Source organism: Poromitra crassiceps (assembly GCF_964638095.1).
Source record: "Poromitra crassiceps genome assembly, chromosome: 2".
NCBI lineage: Eukaryota > Metazoa > Chordata > Actinopteri > Beryciformes > Melamphaidae > Poromitra > Poromitra crassiceps.
Window position 1 is genome coordinate 22,767,002 of NC_139624.1, and position 20,717 is coordinate 22,787,718.

Here is a 20,717-nt window from a genome sequence, read left to right on the forward strand (position 1 = left end):
CTCGCCTTTACCGTTGTATTTCGGGGCGGGCACGTCCTTCCTGATTCTGCGGGCGCCGTCCCCTGCTGCCGCGGCCCGTGCTCCAGCGTCGTCACTCCCCACCGTTGTCCGTGCGAGCTCCTCCACGGCCCGCGTGTTAGCGACCGTGGCTGCGGTGGCTCCGGCGTCCGGCTCGAGCTTCACCCTCGCCATCACCTGGCTTCCCCCGGCCCGCTCCGTCTGAGCCGCTACGGGAGTGACGCTGTCCGCCTGCTCGTGCTTCTCCCCGGCCGCCTGGCCGTTCTCCCGGGCTTTCTCATTTTCCGCTTCTCGTCTTTTCCTCCTCCGCTCCCTCTTGAGAAGTTTCTTCCCCATCCTGGCTGACAACGGAGGCAATAACTCCACGCTTTACTCCTGACACCAATGTAACGAATCACTCCCGGGACCGTTGATGGAGGAGGAGAGGAGGCGAATACTTGGTACAGGCTTTTATTCACAGTTATTCAACACAACTCTTGGCGGTTGTTACGCCCTAGCTAGCTACCAGCTGCCTAGCTTCCCGTGTATCTTCCGACTGGCATGCACCTCAGACAGGAAGTCCCACTCACCCCGTTCCCCCCAGGAACAACCCCACACATCAGTTCCTAGCTAAACCCAGCATCACCACAGTATTGTAGTAATTGTTTGGTTTAGCTGTAAGCCAGCAAGGGCTACCAATTAAAAACAGGACATACAGTAACACATAACATCATACAAACAATATAGAACAATCAAGAATAAAAAGAACAAGAGATACAATCAGCACAAGTGCAAAAATCATTTCAACGAAAGGCTCAGCACATTACTCTAGCTTACTCAGCAAGATTTTTTTCAGAATGTTTTTAAAACCATTCAGAGAATTCGCAGACTTAATTTCATTAGGGATCTTGTTCCACTCCCCCCCCCCTTGATGCTACGACCTTAACTCACCTTTCTGTGACTGGTGCTTCTCTGTCTCTCCTTTATAGTCGTAGCCCAAGGCAGCTTTATCGACTTTCTCCTTCTCAACACCAAACTTCCCCCCAAATCCCTTTGAGTAATCTGGTAAAAACACATGAGAATGAAAAATCAAACATGAAATTTACTCTGTATCACAAGGCAAATAGAGTCAAGACTAACTGATGCTGTGACTTTAACTCACCTTTCTGTGACTGGTGCTTCTCTGTCTCTTCTTTATAGTCGTAGCCCAAGGCAGCCTTGTCCACCTTTTCCTTCTCCACCCCATACTTTCCTCCAAATCCCTTCGAGTAATCTAAAAGCATAATGCATTGTGAGAAACATAGAAGAGGGTGAGACCATTTTGTTGGGTAGTAACTTGCAGGAAAAAAGGATTGCATTGAAAGTGATTTGGCTTCTCTCTCTCTCTCTCTCTTAAGCTGGACTGCTGGCCTACCTTTTTGGGATGTGTGTTGTGCCACCTCCCCTTTGTATTCAAAACCCATGGCAGACTGCACAAACAACACAGTGCATTGAGTAGGAGGTTTGTGGATTACTAATCCATCCGCTGATGATTAAGAATGAAGGATTAGTAAAGTGGTAGATTTGGCTTCTCACCTTATCAACTCAGTCTTTCTGAACACCGAATTTCCCACCGAACCCTCGTGCAGCGTCCATCTGGGAAGAATGCTGATCAATCTTTGCCACATGGTCATGCCCCTTGGCCACCTGGGTAGTGTAGACATATTCATGATGAACACGCCAAACCTATAGACTATAAACATCACCTCATATTTAGAATATTAATGATTATGACGGATGATCACGGATCAAACCTTGTCCATGCGGTCTCTGTCCACTCCAAACTTCCCTCCGTAGCCGTAGGAGGCTTTGGGAGCCTGGGCTTGTTCCTTCTGCTTCACCTGCTCATGTTCTTTAGAGACATTCTGCCTGAGCTCTGCAACACTGGAAGGTCATGCAGGGGTCAAGACTACAGGCATCTGAATGTTGGTCACAATAATGGGCCTATATATATGTACTGTATATGTATATGTATATATATATATATATATACACACACATACATACATACATACATACATACATACATACATACATACATACATACATACATACTGTATACAGTATATATATATAGGGGTCAAGACTACAGGCATCTGAATGTTGGTCACAATAATGGGCCTATATATATATATATATATATATATATATATATATATATATATATATATATATATATATATACATACATACATACATACATATATATATATATATATATAACACATACCGTAGTTATGTTACATGTTTAGTGTTATATTTTGATGTGCCATTTTCTTTTGCTAACACATAATCTGTGTATTCCTTGCTTTCCTTCATTATATCCAACCTCCTTCAGGAAATGTGTGTATGTATATATATATACCGTACACATACACACATACATACATATATACACACACACAGGGCCGTAACCAGGGTTCTGAAATAGGGGAGGTCCAGCAAGGGGAGGCGGATTCGGTGGCGCCCGCAAGGGCGCCGCCGAAAAAAGTTTGAGGTTTTTCCCCCCCCTTTTTTAGCCATATTTAGAGTAATATATCATTTTAAATCAACATTAGGATTATACTGTTGTGATGTCATTATTCAGTATATTCTCTTTCATGTCACCACCTGCTCAGCTCTCCTGTCAACATAATTGTAACTAACAAACACAAACTGTTTTAGCCAAATTCATATCAAAATGACACCTACAGGTACACAACCCAAGCCGTACACAACACACAGTCATCATCGATAATAAAAAAAACATACAGAGGGACATTTATTTATTCCTGATAGGAACGATTGAAAAATAAAATAAAATATATTATGTTGTTTTTAACTTTACACCACCTCTTTTTGTTACTTATTGGGTCATGAAACTGAAACCATGCATATAGCCACCTGCATACCTGACTTCGGGAGCTTGGCAATTGGCATCATGCATGATTAGCCAGTAGCATCCCAACGTGTCACACAGGTAACATTACTTAAGAGACAGACTAGACACTTACTTTCTTGGTTGTTGCTAAAAAATCTGTCAGTGTCACTCACTGTCTGTCGTTCACTCGCTCACTGTCTCGCAGCTCGCTCACCTTCAATTATCTCGCCAGGCAGACAGACAGTCATCACTCACCACCATGCTGCTGCTCTCTCGGAATCAAGTTACCGCGGACGCGGCGTCAGATGACTTCCTGCCTGACCTGCCTTTAGTTTCAAAATAAAAGCGATCCCGTGTTTTTCATGCTTTTCCATGCAGATTGTTTTATTTAAAAAAAAAAAAAAAAAAAACTTTTTTTTCTGAAATATTAGGGGAGGTCCGGACCTCCCCGTTCTCATAGCTAGTTACGGCCATGCACACACACATGGTCGGGACTGGTGTGTGCATTTGGCATTGCATAATGGTGACTGTGTGTGTGTGTGTGTGTGTGTGTGTGTGTGTGCGCGTGCGTGCGTGCATGCGTGCGTGTGTATATGTGTGTGTGAGAGAGAGAGACAGACAGACAGACAGAGGAACGGAGACAACGCGTGCCACAGCAGTGAACCAGAATGCACATCTGATCTGAACACACCTCTCCGTTATTAACCTGCTCTGTGCATGTGTGTGCTGGTTTAGCAGCACCACTAAGAAAGCCACCGGGAAAGCACATCCTTTCCAAGGACTTGACTATATATATGTGATATGTGTATATGTGATATGTTAACTGTTACAGACTTAGAGTCATTTGTTATGCTAATAGAAAGTAAACCTCACGCCCTGACAACCTTTTGCTTGCCCTCACAAGTCACAAAAAGGAAGTTGGGTTATTTGCAGCACCAAGCTTCATTTCCCCATAATTGAACATACTTTAGGGCCATATATTATATAAACAGATAATAAAATACAACTGAAATATGATCCTAACAACATTTAGCAATTGCAATATGGACCTTCCACGACATTAAGAATATAATTATTTTTTTCTTGAGGCAGGTACAACTATGTAAGAATTCATATAGGCCTGTTGTGTTTATTATTGTTGTTATTATTATTATACAACTAGACTATGTGGTGGTAGTAGTAGGCTAACTACTCACTAGTAGGCTAGTCTACTTGTGAGGTCTCCAGACCATATTTCAAGCAGAAGGCCACTCATGCATAATCCGATCATCCCCTGACGTCAGTCAAGTTCTAGCATAACGTGGTCAGTCAAAGTCCTAGTATGACGTCTGCTATGACGTCTGCTATGACGTCAGTTAATCCTCATATATACTGTATAGCAAGGGTTCTACGCCACCTCTCTCTCTCTGGCCGATCATAGCAGCAGCTAGCTTCACGGCAGTCCATCTCCCTTGAAGCCGTCCTCCGAAGCGTTGTTTTGCACCATATCTGCAGACCGAATCAGCACCCCCAAGTCCTCTCTACCCGTGGAGAATCCCCGCGGATCTCTCAACGCTCCCCACGGGGGACGCGATGATCGCGGTGCGGAAGCCTGAATGCTTGGACGGGAGATGGACTGCCGTGAAGCTAGCTGCTGCTATGATCGGCCAGAGAGAGAGAGGTGGCGTAGAACCCTTGCTATATATATGAGGATTAACTGACGTCATATTTGACGTCATAGCAGACGTCATACTAGGACTTTGACTGACCACGTTATGCTAGAACTTGACTGACGTCAGGGGATGATCGGATTATGCATGAGTGGCCTTCTGCTTGAAATATGGTCTGGAGACCTCACTTCAATCATGAGAGGCCAGTTGGTAGGATTTGACAAACTTTATTTAGCAATCGGCATGCATGGCAAATACTTTGGCGCATGACTCCATTGGCCAGTGGCGCTCCTCTTGAGGCAAGAGGAGGGCACCTGCATAGGCTAGGAGATCCCCCCCGGCTCATTTCCACCACATTTTACTGCCCTGTACAGCTCGTCACCACTCGGCTCTAATCGTATCAGCCCTAATGGTTCAAATACTTGATACACTCTTTGAGGAGATAATTGCAGCTTAGCTAAAAATCCATAACAATTGTGCACATCTTGTGATAAAACAATATAGAGTGCCAAAGTCACACCTTCTTCCGGGTTCGACATCTGTACAAAGGAATTTCATCCGCCATTAATTTTTCCAAAGACATTTCATAAAATGCTTTATACAAATTGTTTTACTTGGTCAAACCAAGCGGTTCAGCTATATTTAGAATCAGGAGAGACAATATAACATTCCACTCTGACAAAAAAAGAAAGATTACGTTTTTTTCTTCCAATGTTTATTTTTTTTAAACAAGTGGAATGATCTCACCCCAATGACAGAATCTGTCACTTCCCCCACCAAAAAATAAAAAAGTATATATATATTCATTTATTTATATATATTTATATATTTTAGTTTGTTAGGTTATAGGCTTACAAAATACAATTTCAAATACAGTTTGATATTCACCTTATGTAGAAGAGACAGTCTGGCTTGAGAGACTAACAAGAAATGTAAACACAATCGGTTCAATTGTGTTTACACTTCCTGTGACAGAGCTTATCCCCACAGCTTGCTTCCAGTGAGTCACTAGAGCGTAAAACCATGGGGTAAAACAGCCCGCATTTTGAACAGGAAGTCGTAACACAAACAGGTCAAGGGGGCGGGGCTACATAAGGTGAATATTTAAACAAAATTCCATCTCACAAGAAACCCTAACCTATTACACCATTACAGATTTACAATATGACATATTAAAACATAGATTCAATTGTGTGATGGTGTGTGGTATGATCAACAAATTATAAACACAAAAACACAAATGAAATAAGAAAAGGAAAGAAAAAAGGGTACCAAAATAAAATTTGAATCCAAGACTGTTGTGAGGATAGACATTTTTCTGTGCAAAAATTCTTGATTGCTGGATCAGAATGATTCAACACAATTACTTGTGTAGACTTCTACACTCACTCCAAAAAGTACAATGCATTGGTTTGAAGGCATTGGACAGTGAAAGGTTGTTCCTGTTTGTGTCCGGTTGAGCTCCATCACTTGCCGTGTCCAAAGGGGTCGGAGGTGGCCCGGCCTGCTTTCTCATCCCCCCCTGACTGCATCTTATGGCCCAGGTGCGATAAGACACAGGTACTAACTAAGCAACCTCCTGGGGGTGCAATGTAGATGTGATCACGCCTGGGAGGAGAATCCAAAAGAAGCAAAGCCATAAAACTTTCAAACTGACACGTTTGCCTTTCTTTAAATATCAGATATCATCCAGTAATGTTGTTCACTGCTGATATGACAAGGTCATTCCCGACACTACTTACACTGGAAACCAACGCTCCGCTGGTCGCTGGTCGCCGGAGCTGCAGGAGAAAGTGATATAACAAAAAAACAGAAACTGATTTGATGCCTGATTGTAATATGATGTATAATTTCTCATTAGGCCAAAAGGACTCACCTGGTGTGTGTGGAGTTGCCGTCCGTACCATTCCTCCCTTGCACCGGCTCCTCTGGCCTGTTTATACAAGAGCAACAGCACAGATGAGAAATGTTAACAGTATTCCTTTTTTGTTAACAGGATTCCCAGTGGTGGAAATGGGCGGGAATGCCTGGGAACTGAGTTCCCAGGGTAAACATTGAGAGGGGGAAGGGTGAGAACGAGGGGGAACGGCATTCCTCCTCAGGTTCCCCTTAAAAAATGTCTTACAATGCAGTGGAGAGCAGAGCAGAACAGAACAGTGGAGAGCAGAGCAGAACAGAGCAGTGGAGAGCAGAGCAGAACAGAGCAGTGGAGAGGGGGCAGCATGAAAGGAGGAGAGAATAGTAGGCAGAACATGTATTTGGAAGATGAATAAGCAGCGTCAATATCAATGTGTCATCAAGTCTGACATGAATATAATCAAGGAGAAACAATCAGTAGAACTCGGCAATCTTATTTAAGTAACTTTTGTAAGAGATCTTTACGTAGCTGTAATTGTATAATGAGTAAAATCAATAAAAAACAGTAAAGCATTCAGAAATAATATTCTATGCCCCCTGCGGGGCTGGGGGGTCTGCAGCCAAGGACCCCCATCCTGTGTAAGTAGGGTTCCCAAAGTAAAACCTGGCTATTTCCACCACTGAGTATTCCTGCTTCTCCACCAAATACTGAGCTCTTTCTACTCATATGGAGCCACAGTCCTTAGCCTGGATCGCTTTTGGCATGGGATACAACACAAGTAGAGTGAAGAGGATCTCCAGATAGAGCTGACCCTGTTGCTTTTCTCTTATTTTTCACCCAACAATGAAAAGATGTGTTTCCAGCTGACAACACGCGTCTACTTTTGGACTTCATAGTTACAGTATACTGTAGAGTAGTTTAGGAATGATAACACCGACAAACAGCTCTTTGGGGGTTTTTTTCATGAAACTATTACATTGTTCACTTTTCTTGCATACATTAATTCCACAAGTCAGTGTTATATTCTGGTGTTTATTAGCACACATTTTAGATTAAAATGGCAAGTAACTAACATTGTTACAAGGAATAATGTCAGTCTTTGACATGTTGACAGGTTTGCAGTTTGAACAGACCACGGTGCAGTTAATATGTAGTAGTGCAGTTAGTATGTAACCTATCCATGTTGTGTCTAGATATATGATGTAGTATGCTGTGATGATGCTATGTAAAGCCCTTTGAGACATGTGTGTGATAAGGGGCTATAAACATAAGTGAACTGAACTAACTGAAATAAGAATTCATGCTGCAGCCCTATTAAAGTAAGCTACATAAAGACATGTTTTCTGTTGCAGCAAAACTATGTAAGCTTGACCACTTGAAATGCCAGGTGTAAACGCACCCAAGACACATTGAAGAAGGATTGCAATCTGATCGGCCAAACCACCTCCTGAGGTGGTCAGGTGATACATTGTGTACACATTGAACACAAGTGTAAATGCAATGTGTCCTCTCAATCTGGATACAGCAACTTTATGCGGATTGAGAGGACAACCATTTTGGGTGTTAGTAAGTTAATGGGATGTTATCTGGATAAGGAAAAACACATGTTAACGTGGGTGTAAATGAAATCAGGCTAATGTGGTCAAGCACAATCTGAATGCAATCTGATGGCAGAAAACGCATGTTAATGCCAGGTGTAAATGGCCTCTAGTGATGTGATGTTGGCTGCATGGACGGAGATTATAGGCTACTCCATTTCTTTATTTGCCCACGCCGAAGGGATCCTTGGTGGCATCACCTGCCACCTCATCGCCCCGCTGCAAGGAGGAAGCTAGCTCGTCAGTCGCACAGGTGGAGAGAACACAACCAAAAGATACACGCTGAAGCTGCACACTGAGGGAGGAAGGAAGCAATCGATTAGGCAGGACGTGAAGCGAAAGAAGGCTCGGAATTCACTATTCAAGAGCGTTGTGCAGGTCCAATTTTTTATGAATTTACATTTTAGGCTCATGATTATTATGCGGGGAAAAACACAAAACGAAACAATTTTTACAGGTCCCCAGGGCAGAAATATGGAGAAAAAGGTGTCATTCTAAATGGGTGTTCTCCTCTTGTGACATCACTTGTTGCTGGACGTTCTGCTGGTTCTGACATCACAGGAGGCACCATTTCAGGAACAGTGGCCAGCTGCTTTACAAAAATGAGTCTAGATGCAACTATGTGTGATTTAAAAAAAAATCTCTCTGAAAATCCCATTGCTTAATACTTCTCCCACATATTAATGCAATGTGCTCTCCAACCTGCCCCATGCTCTTTTAATATGCAAATTAGATTTTTTTTTTAAATAGTTGTAGAAATATTTCCTGAAGCAAAGTTGCTCTGGAGTTTTGTTAGTCTTTATTTGATAGGGATAGTGTGTGAGAGAGAGACAGGAAGGTATGAGAGAGAGAGGGGAGGACATGCAGCAAATAACCGCAGGCTGGATTCAAACCTGGGTGACTGCGGGAAGGATTGAGCTCGGTCAGCTTCTTTAGCTCTGCCCACTGAGTTTTCCCTCAACCAATGACAGTATTACCTCCAATAGTGTTTGCATAGCATCCTTCCTTATAGTAGAATTGCCTAGAATCTAGGCAATTCTACTATAAGGGCAAACGGGCCGGCCACAGGCGGTATCAGTCTCGATTTGCATTACGTTTTGTGTCATGGATCACGCCAGGCAATTCGGCATAGTGGCACCTACTGGCAACACAAAAAGCAGTTGATCTCAATAACTGTTTGTTGGATCAACTTCAATCTCTGGGGGTTCGCTTAGGGCAGGGGTGCCCAAATTATTTCCCATGAAGGGCCAAAACTCAATCTGGGTGGAGGGCCGAGGGCCAAAAATAAACGTTGTGGAATTACATTAAAATATATTGTGTTTTATAGAAAATTAACATTCTAAATCTAAAATAACATTTCAATATATTAATCTACTTTTTATCTGTTTGGTAATTGTAATAATTTGCAATTGGTTATATATATTTAAAAAAACATCTGCATTTGTGGGGAGCTTAAACATTTAATCAGTAAACACCCAGTTAAAAACAGTTGTATTTTCCACCTTTGTAATCAAGAGAGAAATTTGACTTAATTCACAGCTTGAAAAATCCTCAGGGTACTTTGAAAATCAGTTTCGTAGTGGCGTATATTGTACTCTTTCAAAACAGCCACTCTCTGTCTTTAAATGAGACAAACCGCTGTTGAATTTACTTCGGTAAAAAAATACTCGTCTTGCCACTCCGTCCTAAACTTTCTTTTGTCAGTGTGCCACTGCCGTGATGATGATCTGTCCATCTTGCTGAGCTGGTGTAAAGCCAGTGACTGGGGAGGGATCAAATATCAGAGCTCACCCCCAACCAGGTGATTCAGCCAACCAATCAGGAGCAATCAATCCTCAGATAGCAATGCCTCACACCCGTGTGATAGTCGGGGAGAGAGAATACCAGCTGCACAAAATTAACGTTAATCGTAGATAGAAGAGTCCCGACATCTCCATTCAGGCACGGACTGCATAATCGGGCACGTCGGGCAATTGCCCGGTGGCCTGTCCTGCAAAAAAAAATAAAAAAAATGGCCCAAATCCGTGGCGGGCCAAAACAAACAGAGCGGCCCGCGAGCCCCAAATTGGTCAGCACTGGCTTAGGGGGACTGGTGTATAAAAATGAAGTTCCATTGATTGGCATTTCATATTCAATAAGCTATAATTGCATACACATTATTCATTGGTATAGGTTATTAGTCATAAGACATCTCACACATGCAGACATGAACAGACGCTACAGACAGACAGCACATCTGTCGTGACATTGAGATTTCTTCCCTCTGCTGAAGCCTTGGGAAAATAACAGCTTATATAAACCAAATATATTGAAACCAAGAGTCCAGGAAGGGTCTTATAAAAGTGTATTTTATAGAGCCATATTCTTAATCTCCTCTAATCATTATTAGAGGAGGACTGCAAACATCGATCTCAATATACATTTGATGTATAGATTACATGAGGATTTATGGAATGCAGTCAAGATCTCACATTTGACATAATGCTTTATACTGTAAGGCAGGAAAAGAGGAGGGAGAGGAATGGGATGATCTCTGATAAATGTGTGTGCGCTGGCACTGTGCTTATCTGGAACACGGTGCACTGTCCCAAGGCTTCAGCAGAGGGAAGAAATCTCAATGCCACGACAGATATGCTGTCGGTCTGTAGCGTCTGTTCATGCGGATGAGGAGTGGTGAAATTCCATTCTACAACAGGGACCTAACGGAGTTCAGTGCCGAATTTCGGGGGAGGATTGTGGGCCAGCGGGGCAGCAGCAGTAGTGGAGTAACAGAGGAGTGATGGTTGTTATAGGCTACTACGCCGGTTATACCGTTTAATATTTCTGTTATTAGATTGGTGAATTCTGTAATACTTCTAAAGGTGTGGTTTTAACTGCATAATTGTGTCTGTGAGAGTGAATAAAACTGTCTGAGAATTTTTTGTTGTTAATAAAGCACAGCTGTAGATAATGATGCTTCTGCACTGGTTGGTAAATGCGTTGCTTGCTTTTCCCTGCAGCGCGCCAGACATTTACGCAATGCGCGCCGCACGCGGCTCTTATACTAGACATCACGATGTTACGATGGTGGGGGTTGAGACCATCGGCTGTGCCCGACATCGTCCCAACCCTAACTTGGGGAGTGCACTGCTGGGAACCCAACAGAGTGCAGTGCCGAATTTTATGCTATTCAGCATCGCGCCACCTACTGGCAACACAAAAATAAGTTTATCTCGAGAACCATTCATGTGATCGACTTCAGACTTGGGGAATGCACTTAGGGGGAGCTGACGGTGTTCAGTGCCGAATTTCGTGCAATTTGGTATTGCGCCACCTACTGGCAACCCAAAAAGTGGTTTATATCATGGACCGTTCGTCCGATCGACTTCAGACTTGAGGAGTGCATGCTGGGAACCAGACAGAGTGCAGTGCCAGATTTCATGCAATTCAGCATAGTGCCAACTACTGGCAACACAAAAAGCGGTTTATCTCCAGAACCATTTGTCCGATCGACTTCAAACTGGGCTGCTGGGAACCCGACGGAGTGCAGTGCTGCATTTCATGCAATTTCGACACGTGCATATGGATACCGATACTGAGATCGATACCGGTATCGATACCCGATACCGCGGCAGACCAATACTGATGCCGAACTTCAAAATAAAAGCCCAGAACACACACAGACCTTACACACACAACACAATACCGGGCCCACCAAACTAGTAACTATAACTCTGCATGAAATGCATGAGGAAACATCATCGCTGCAACAGACAAAAAACAGAAACGGTGTTACTGTACTAAAAACAAATGAACGCAACCTTAATCTATCTACTGTCTGTGTAATACAGTATATGAACATTATTATTTAGATGCAAGACCACTTACAAGTTTGGCATTGGCAAGATAAGCTTAAATGATACAGACATAACTTTCAAGCTGATGTAAAGCATCTACTCTGCTGATGAGGGAGAATAGCTGCTTTATGAATCTACTTACATGAAAGGAGTCATGCCAGTGTCATTCCTCGTGTCATTGGATGGGAGGAGCCTGTTGAAATGAATGAAAGCATGCTTGAGCCTGAATAAACAAAGGACAACAAAAAGACACATTTCAACTGTTCATAACCAGAATCTAAAGCATTGTTTTTTTGTCTTCTTGAAAATAATACAGGTTTTATATGAAATAAAAAATCACATACAAATGTACTCTAAAGATTTTGTTTACCATCTGAAAACATTAGTTCTGCATGTGCTGTTCCTACTTGGTGCTTGTACAAACTGTATGATAGTGCTGTCATCGTTAGGTGAAGGGAAAAAATGCAAATTGAACTTGCTTGATTAACTCAATACTGTGTGGAGGACCACATAGTATGAGAGACAAGCCGAGGGCCACTTAAAATGTCCGCCGGCCGCAATTGGCCCCAGGGCCGGACTTTGGACATGCCTGTTTTAGCCCATGACATCCCAACAAAAACCTAAACTTATAGTGCAGGCATGTCTATGTAGCCTACATCAGTTATTTGAGAATGCAATCAAGTAACAAAAATTACCTGAACATTTATAGTAGGCTACTTAGAAGTAAATTACAATGTCGGCATGTGTTATTTGTCATACTAGGGTATCGGCACCTTCGGGGCCAAAACGCTAGGCTCACTCTAGGCAAGCAACTCGGCTGCTGCGTGGCCTCGCCTGCTCTATTGGCATGCGCAGTGCACAATCGCTTGCCTATGACATCACTGATGATGTCACAATGCCTATGACATCATCCATGCCTATGACATCATCAGTGATGTCATAAGATGATTTTGGTCAATAATGATGTCACTGATGACATCACTGATGATGTCATAGACATTGTAACATCATCAGTGGGACAAAAATTTAAACAGACAAACAAAGCCCACTTGTGCCCTATTGGCATGTTCAGCGCACAATTGCACAACTTCACATCACTGATGACATCACTGTCACTCATGATGTCACAATGCCTATGACATCATCCGTGCCTATGACATCATCAGTGATGTCATGAGATGATTTTGTTCAATAATGATGTCATAGACATTGTGACATCATCAGTGATGTCATCAGTGAAATCATTATTGGCCAAAATCATCTTATGACATCACTGATGATGTCATAGGCATTGTGACATCATCAGTGGGACAACAATTTAAACAGACAGAAGACAGACAGATATTGCCCACTTGTATATAATAAATAATAAAGGAAGGATAGATTGCTGTCACCATCTGGAAGTCCAGTGCATCACAATGAGGTGTTATTATAGCCTGCTCAACACTCACTGTGTGAAATGTTCCATTATGCCAGTGTCATTCCTCGTGTCATTGGATTGGACGTCCCTGATGAAATGAATGAAAGTGTGCTTAAGCCTGAACAGACACAGGTCAACAAAAAGACACATTTCAACAGTTCATAAGCAGAATGTTTGGCATTGTTTTTGTTGTATAATAATACAGGTTTCAAACCCATCAGTCTCGATTTGCGTTACGTTTTGTGTCACGATCTGACCACGCCAAAAACCTCCCTCCTGCCCCCCCCCCCCCCCCCCCCCACACACACACACACCCAGTGCAGTGCCGGATGCAATTCGGCATAGTGGCACCTACTGGGAACACAAACAGCAGTTTATCTCAAGAACTGTTTGTCAGATCAACTTCAATCTCTGGGAGTTCGCTTAGGGGGACCTAACAGAGTTCAGTGCTGAATTTCATGCAATTCGGTATAGCGCCACCTACTGGCAAACCAAAAAGTGGTTTATCTCATGGACCTTTCGTCCGATCGACTTCAAACTTGGGGGGTGCACTGGTGGGAACCCGACAGAGTGCAGGGCCAAATTTCATGCAATTCAGCATAGTGCCAACCACTGGCAACACAAAAAGCGGTTTATCTCCAGAACCATTTGTCCGATCGACTTCAAACTGGGCTGCTGGGAAGTGCAGCGGGGTATACAGTGCTGCATTTCATGCAATTTCGACACGTGCATATGGATACCAATAGTGGGATCAATACCGGTATCGATACCCGATACCGCGGCAGACCAATACTGATGCCGAACTTCAAAATAAAAGCCCAGAACACACACAGACCTTACACACACAACACAATACCGGGCCACCAAACTAGTAACTATAACTCTGCATGAAATGCATGAGGAAACATCATCGCTGCAACAGACAAAAAACAGAAACGGTGTTACTGTACTAAAAACAAATGAACGCAACCTTAATCTATCTACTGTCTGTGTAATACAGTATATGAACATTATTATTTAGATGCAAGACCACTTACAAGTTTGGCATTGGCAAGACAGTGTCATTCCTCGTGTCATTGGATGGGATGAGCCTGTTGAAATGAATGAAAGCATGCATGAGCCTGAATAAACAAAGGACATCATATGAGTTATAAAAAATAAAAATAAAGAAATCACATCCAAATGTACTCGGCTGCTGCGTGGCCTCGCCTGCTCTATTGGCATGCGCAGTGCACAATCGCTTGCCTATGACATCACTGATGATGTCACAATGCCTATGCATCATCCATGCCTATGACATCATCAGTGATGTCATAAGATGATTTTGGTCAATAATGATGTCACTGATGACATCACTGATGATGTCATAGACATTGTAACATCATCAGTGGGACAAAGATTTAAACAGACAAACAAAGCCCACTTGTGCCCTATTGGCATGTTACATTACATTACATTACGTCATTTGGCAGACGCTTTTATCCAAAGCGACTTACAATAACACATTTTTGTCAGCAATAGAGCAATCAACTATGCAACACAGTCTATGACAACTACAACTTCTGAAGGAACAGTGGTACAAGTTTAGTTCAGGTTAGTTGTTTTTTTGTTTTGTTTTTCTCCCAAAGAGAGAAAGAAGTTAGTTCAAGAAGGGCCCAGATGGAGCCTGCAATTGTGTTCACCGCACAATTGCACAACTTCACATCACTGATGACATCACTGTCACTCATGATGTCACAATGCCTATGACATCATCAGTGCCTATGACATCATCAGTGATGTCATAAGATGATTTTGTTCAATAATGATGTCATAGACATTGTGACATCATCAGTGATGTCATCAGTGAAATCATTATTGGCCAAAATCATCTTATGACATCACTGATGATGTCATAGGCATTGTGACATCATCAGTGGGACAACAATTTAAACAGACAGAAGACAGACAGATATTGCCCACTTGTATATAATAAATAATAAAGGAAGGATAGATTGCTGTCACCATCTGGAAGTCCAGTGCATCACAATGAGGTGTTATTATAGCCTGCTCAACACTCACTGTGTGAAATGTTCCATTATGCCAGTGTCATTCCTCGTGTCATTGGATTGGACGTCCCTGATGAAATGAATGAAAGTGTGCTTAAGCCTGAACAGACACAGGTCAACAAAAAGACACATTTCAACAGTTCATAAGCAGAATGTTTGGCATTGTTTTTGTTGTATAATAATACAGGTTTCAAACCCATCAGTCTCGATTTGCGTTACGTTTTGTGTCACGGATCGGACCACGCCAAAAACCTCCCTCCTGCCCCCCCCCCCACACACACACACCCAGTGCAGTGCCGGATGCAATTTGGCATAGTGGCACCTACTGGGAACACAAACAGCAGTTTATCTCAAGAACTGTTTGTCAGATCAACTTCAATCTCTGGGAGTTCGCTTAGGGGGACCTAACAGAGTTCAGTGCTGAATTTCATGCAATTCGGTATAGCGCCACCTACTGGCAAACCAAAAAGTGGTTTATCTCATGGACCTTTCGTCCGATCGACTTCAAACTTGGGGGGTGCACTGGTGGGAACCCGACAGAGTGCAGTGCCAAATTTCATGCAATTCAGCATAGTGCCAACCACTGGCAACACAAAAAGCGGTTTATCTCCAGAACCATTTGTCCGATCGACTTCAAACTGGGCTGCTGGGAAGTGCAGCGGGGTATACAGTGCTGCATTTCATGCAATTTCGACACGTGCATATGGATACCAATAGTGGGATCGATACCGGTATCGATACCCGATACCGCGGCAGACCAATACTGATGCCGAACTTCAAAATAAAAGCCCAGAACACACACAGACCTTACACACACAACACAATACCGGGCCCACCAAACTAGTAACTATAACTCTGCATGAAATGCATGAGGAAACATCATCGCTGCAACAGACAAAAAACAGAAACGGTGTTACTGTACTAAAAACAAATGAACGCAACCTTAATCTATCTACTGTCTGTGTAATACAGTATATGAACATTATTATTTAGATGCAAGACCACTTACAAGTTTGGCATTGGCAAGACAGTGTCATTCCTCGTGTCATTGGATGGGAGGAGCCTGTTGAAATGAATGAAAGCATGCATGAGCCTGAATAAACAAAGGACAACAAAAAGACACATTTCAACTGTTCATAACCAGAATCTAAAGCATTGTTTTTTTGTCTTCTTCTTGAAAATAATACAGGTTTTAGCAGGAATGTCCAAACTTTTTTGAATGGGGGCCAGATTAGATAATGTGAAAATGCTGTGGGGCCAGGTGCTTCTCGCATCATATGAGTTATAAAAAATAAAAATAAAGAAATCACATACAAATGTACTCGGCTGCTGCGTGGCCTCGCCTGCTCTATTGGCATGGGCAGTGCACAATCGCTTGCCTATGACATCACTGATGATGTCACAATGCCTATGCATCATCCATGCCTATGACATCATCAGTAGATGATTTTGGTCAATAATGATGTCACTGATGACATCACTGATGATGTCATAGACATTGTAACATCATCAGTGGGACAAAGATTTAAACAGACAAACAAAGCCCACTTGTGCCCTATTGGCATGTTACATTACATTACATTACGTCATTTGGCAGACGCTTTTATCCAAAGCGACTTACAATAACACATTTTTGTCAGCAATAGAGCAATCAACTATGCAACACAGTCTATGACAACTACAACTTCTGAAGGAACAGTGGTACAAGTTTAGTTCAGGTTAGTTGTTTTTTTGTTCTTTTTTCTCCCAAAGAGAGAAAGAAGTTAGTTCAAGAAGGGCCCAGATGGAGCCTGCAATTGTGTTCAGCGCACAATTGCACAACTTCACATCACTGATGACATCACTGTCACTCATGATGTCACAATGCCTATGACATCATCAGTGCCTATGACATCATCAGTGATGTCATAAGAGGATTTTGTTCAATAATGATGTCATAGACATTGTGACATCATCAGTGGGACTAAAATTGAAACAGACAGAAGAAGACAGATATTGCCCACTTGCTCACTTGTATAATAAATAATAAAGGAAGGATAGATTATTGTCACCATGTGGAAGTCCAGTGCATCACAATGACTGTATAACAGGTGTTATTATAGCCTGCTCAACACTCACTGTGTGAAATGTTCCATTATGCCAGTGTCATTCCTCGTGTCATTGGATTGGACGTCCCTGATGAAATGAATGAAAGTGTGCTTAAGCCTGAACAGACACAGGTCAACAAAAAGACACATTTCAACAGTTCATAAGCAGAATGTTTGGCATTGTTTTTGTTGTATAATAATACAGGTTTCAAACCCATCAGTCTCGATTTGCGTTACGTTTTGTGTCACGGATCGGACCACGCCAAAAACCTCCCTCCTGCCGCCCCCCCCCCTTCCCCCCCCACACACACACACACACAGTGCAGTGCCGGATTTCATGCAATTCGGCATAGTGGCACCTACTGGCAACACAAACAAAAAACAGAAACGGCGTTACTGTACTAAAAACAAATGAACGCAATCTTAATCTATCTACTGTCTGTGTAATACAGTATATGAACATTATTATTTAGATGCAAGACCATTTACAAGTTTGGCATTGGCAAGATAAGCTTAAATGATAGACATAACTTTCAAGCTGATGTAAAGCATCTACTCTGCTGATGAGGGAGAATAGCTGCTTTATGAATCTACTTACATGAAAGGAGTCATGCCAGTGTCATTCCTTGTGTCATTGGATGGGAGGAGCCTGTTGAAATGAATGAAAGCATGCATGAGCCTGAATAAACAAAGGACAACAAAAAGACACATTTCAACTGTTCATAACCAGAATCTAAAGCATTGTTTTTTTTTTCTTGAAAATAATACAGGTTTTATATGAAATAAAAAATCACATACAAATGTACTCTAAAGATTTTGTTTACCATCTGAAAACATTAGTTCTGCATGTGCTGTTCCTACTTGGTGCTTGTACAAACTGTATGATAGTGCTGTCATCGTTAGGTGAAGGGAAAAAGTGCAAATTGAACTTGCTTGATTAACCAATACTGTGTGGAGGACCACATATAGTATATTTTGAGAGACAAGACGAGGGCCACTTAAAATCTGTCCGCGGGCCGCAATTGGCCCGGACTTTGGACATGCCTGTTTTAGCCCATGACATGCCAACAAAAACCTAAACTTATAGTGCAGGCATGTCTACAGTATGTGTAGCCTACATCAGTTATTTGAGAATGCAATCAAGTAACACAAATTAGAAGTAACAGAAGTAAATTACAATGTCGGCATGTGTTATTTGTCATACTAGGGCAGGGCTATTCAACTAAATTGTTCAGGGGGCCACATTGTCAGAAACCTAAGGGGCCGGGGGCCGGACCCCGAGCCATTATATGTACACTTGACACAACCCGCCACCACATTTTCGCAGCCGTGCTGGAACTATTATTAAATAGGGGGTGCTGTAAGGAATGGAATCTCGACGCTGCCCGCTACAATTTGATGTTTTTTGGACTTTTATCCATATTTAGAAGAATATTTAATTTTAAATTAACATTAGGATTATACTGTTGTGATGTCATTATTCAGTAACTTCTCCTTTTTGGTAAGCGCAGTGCACAATCGCTTGCCTATGACATCACTGATGATGTCACAATGCCTATGACATCATCAGTGCCTATGACATCATCAGTGATGTCATAAGATGATTTTGGTCAATAATGATGTCATAGACATTGTGACCTCATCAGTGCTGTCATCAGTGAAATCATTATTGATCAAAATCATCTTATGACATCACTGATGATGTCATAAGCATTGTGACATCATCAGTGGGACTAAAATTTAAACAGACAGAAGAAAGACAGATATTGCCCACTTGCTCACTTTTATATAATAAAATAAAACAGGATAGATTCCTGCCACCATGTGGAAGTCCAGTGCTTCACAATGACTGTATAACAGATGTTATTATAACCTGCTCAACACTCACTGTGTGAAATTGCCCATTATGCCAGTGTCATTGCTTGTGTCATTGGATTGGACGTCCCTGATGAAATGAATGAAAGTGTGCTTGAACCTGAAAAGACACATTTCAACATTTCACAAGCGGAATGTTTGGCATTGTTTTTGTTGTATAATAATACAGGTTTCAACCCATGACATGAACTCCATTCCACCATTCCTAACAAAAACTTCAACGTATAGTGCAGGTATTTCTATGTACATCAAGTATTTGAAAATGCAATCGATTAGCACAATTCCTCTGAACGTAACACATTGTTACATTGTTGATAATGTGTTATTTGTCATATTGTCACCAACGGCCAAGTCCAGCGCATTCACATTTACTGTATAGGGGTCATTATACTCAACACTCACTGTGAGAAATTGCCCGTTGTGCCATTGATCTGGACAGAGCTGTCATTTCTAGAGAGAGGACAGAGAAAACAGGATATTTCATGAGATGACACTGCCTTTCGTATCATTACATATCCTTCATTTTTCTCAAGACTCACCTTGTGGGGTTGTCCCCTTTGATGCCCAATGGAAGATTGACTGTGTGTTGATCATGTTGTCTACGGGCAGAACAGAGAAGAGATCAGCATGCCTCATATCTCCATGGTCAGTATTGAAATCCCAAGCCCAATGTAGTGACTGAGAGCGAGCAGCGATAAGACACCAGAGGCCCGTTTGGCCTCCAGGTGTGATGATCTCTTGCTGTGCTTCTGACTCAACAAAACAATCTTCCCACATGTATTCAGAGCTGATAAAGAAGGCCTCACCTGGTGTCATTCTGTGAAGGAACAGGGACCCCAAAGGCACAGGCCACCAGGAGCACACCGAGACACCACACAGGTTCCATGCTGGTTTCTGGAAGCAGAGAGAGTGAGAGCACGATCATCTAAAGGAAACACTCACTCTGTTTTGGAGCCCATTTATAATCTGCTCTGCATACCCCCACAAGCCTTACCAAGGCCACCGAGGCTGGTATCGACTAACCATCGCCATCTTTTCCGCTAAGGTCATGTGGAGCTGGCCAGTATTCCCAGACCCACGCGTGTTTGTTCTCAGCCGACTGCAGTGGAGCGGAAGGTCACCCCCGTCTACCAGGGACGATTAATGAGGCTTTCCCAATGTTGTCCAAATATTTACCGCTTCCTAGCGGTGGACAGCAGAGACGTGACTCATGGCGCATGGAGAGAGGTGAACTGTTTTTGTACTGGTTTGGGATCATGGATGTATTAAAAGAGGTGAGGGGATGAGTGATCTGTCTTGTCAGTTAACAGAAAGATGTTAAATACCGTCCCCTTCAGCTCAGTGTGCTCATGTAACAAAAATGTCACGGCAGAGAGAAAGCCGATCACGTTATACAATCAGAGGCACGTTTCTGGGCAGGCAGGGCGCCTGTCTAAATGATGTGACTTTT

General features: G+C 42.5%; 1 pseudogene across 1 annotated transcript; it reads right to left on the reverse strand.

The window, feature by feature from the left end:
• Positions 1-931: 931 nt before the first annotated feature.
• On the reverse strand, positions 932-20,153 carry LOC310799002 (annotated as a pseudogene). The gene is made up of 9 exons: positions 20,074-20,153; positions 19,807-19,866; positions 19,670-19,717; positions 6,422-6,478; positions 1,791-1,920; positions 1,573-1,683; positions 1,412-1,466; positions 1,160-1,270; positions 932-1,059 (listed from the first exon to the last, which is right to left on the reverse strand). The product of its transcript is annotated as an uncharacterized misc_RNA (transcript).
• Positions 20,154-20,717: the final 564 nt, after the last annotated feature.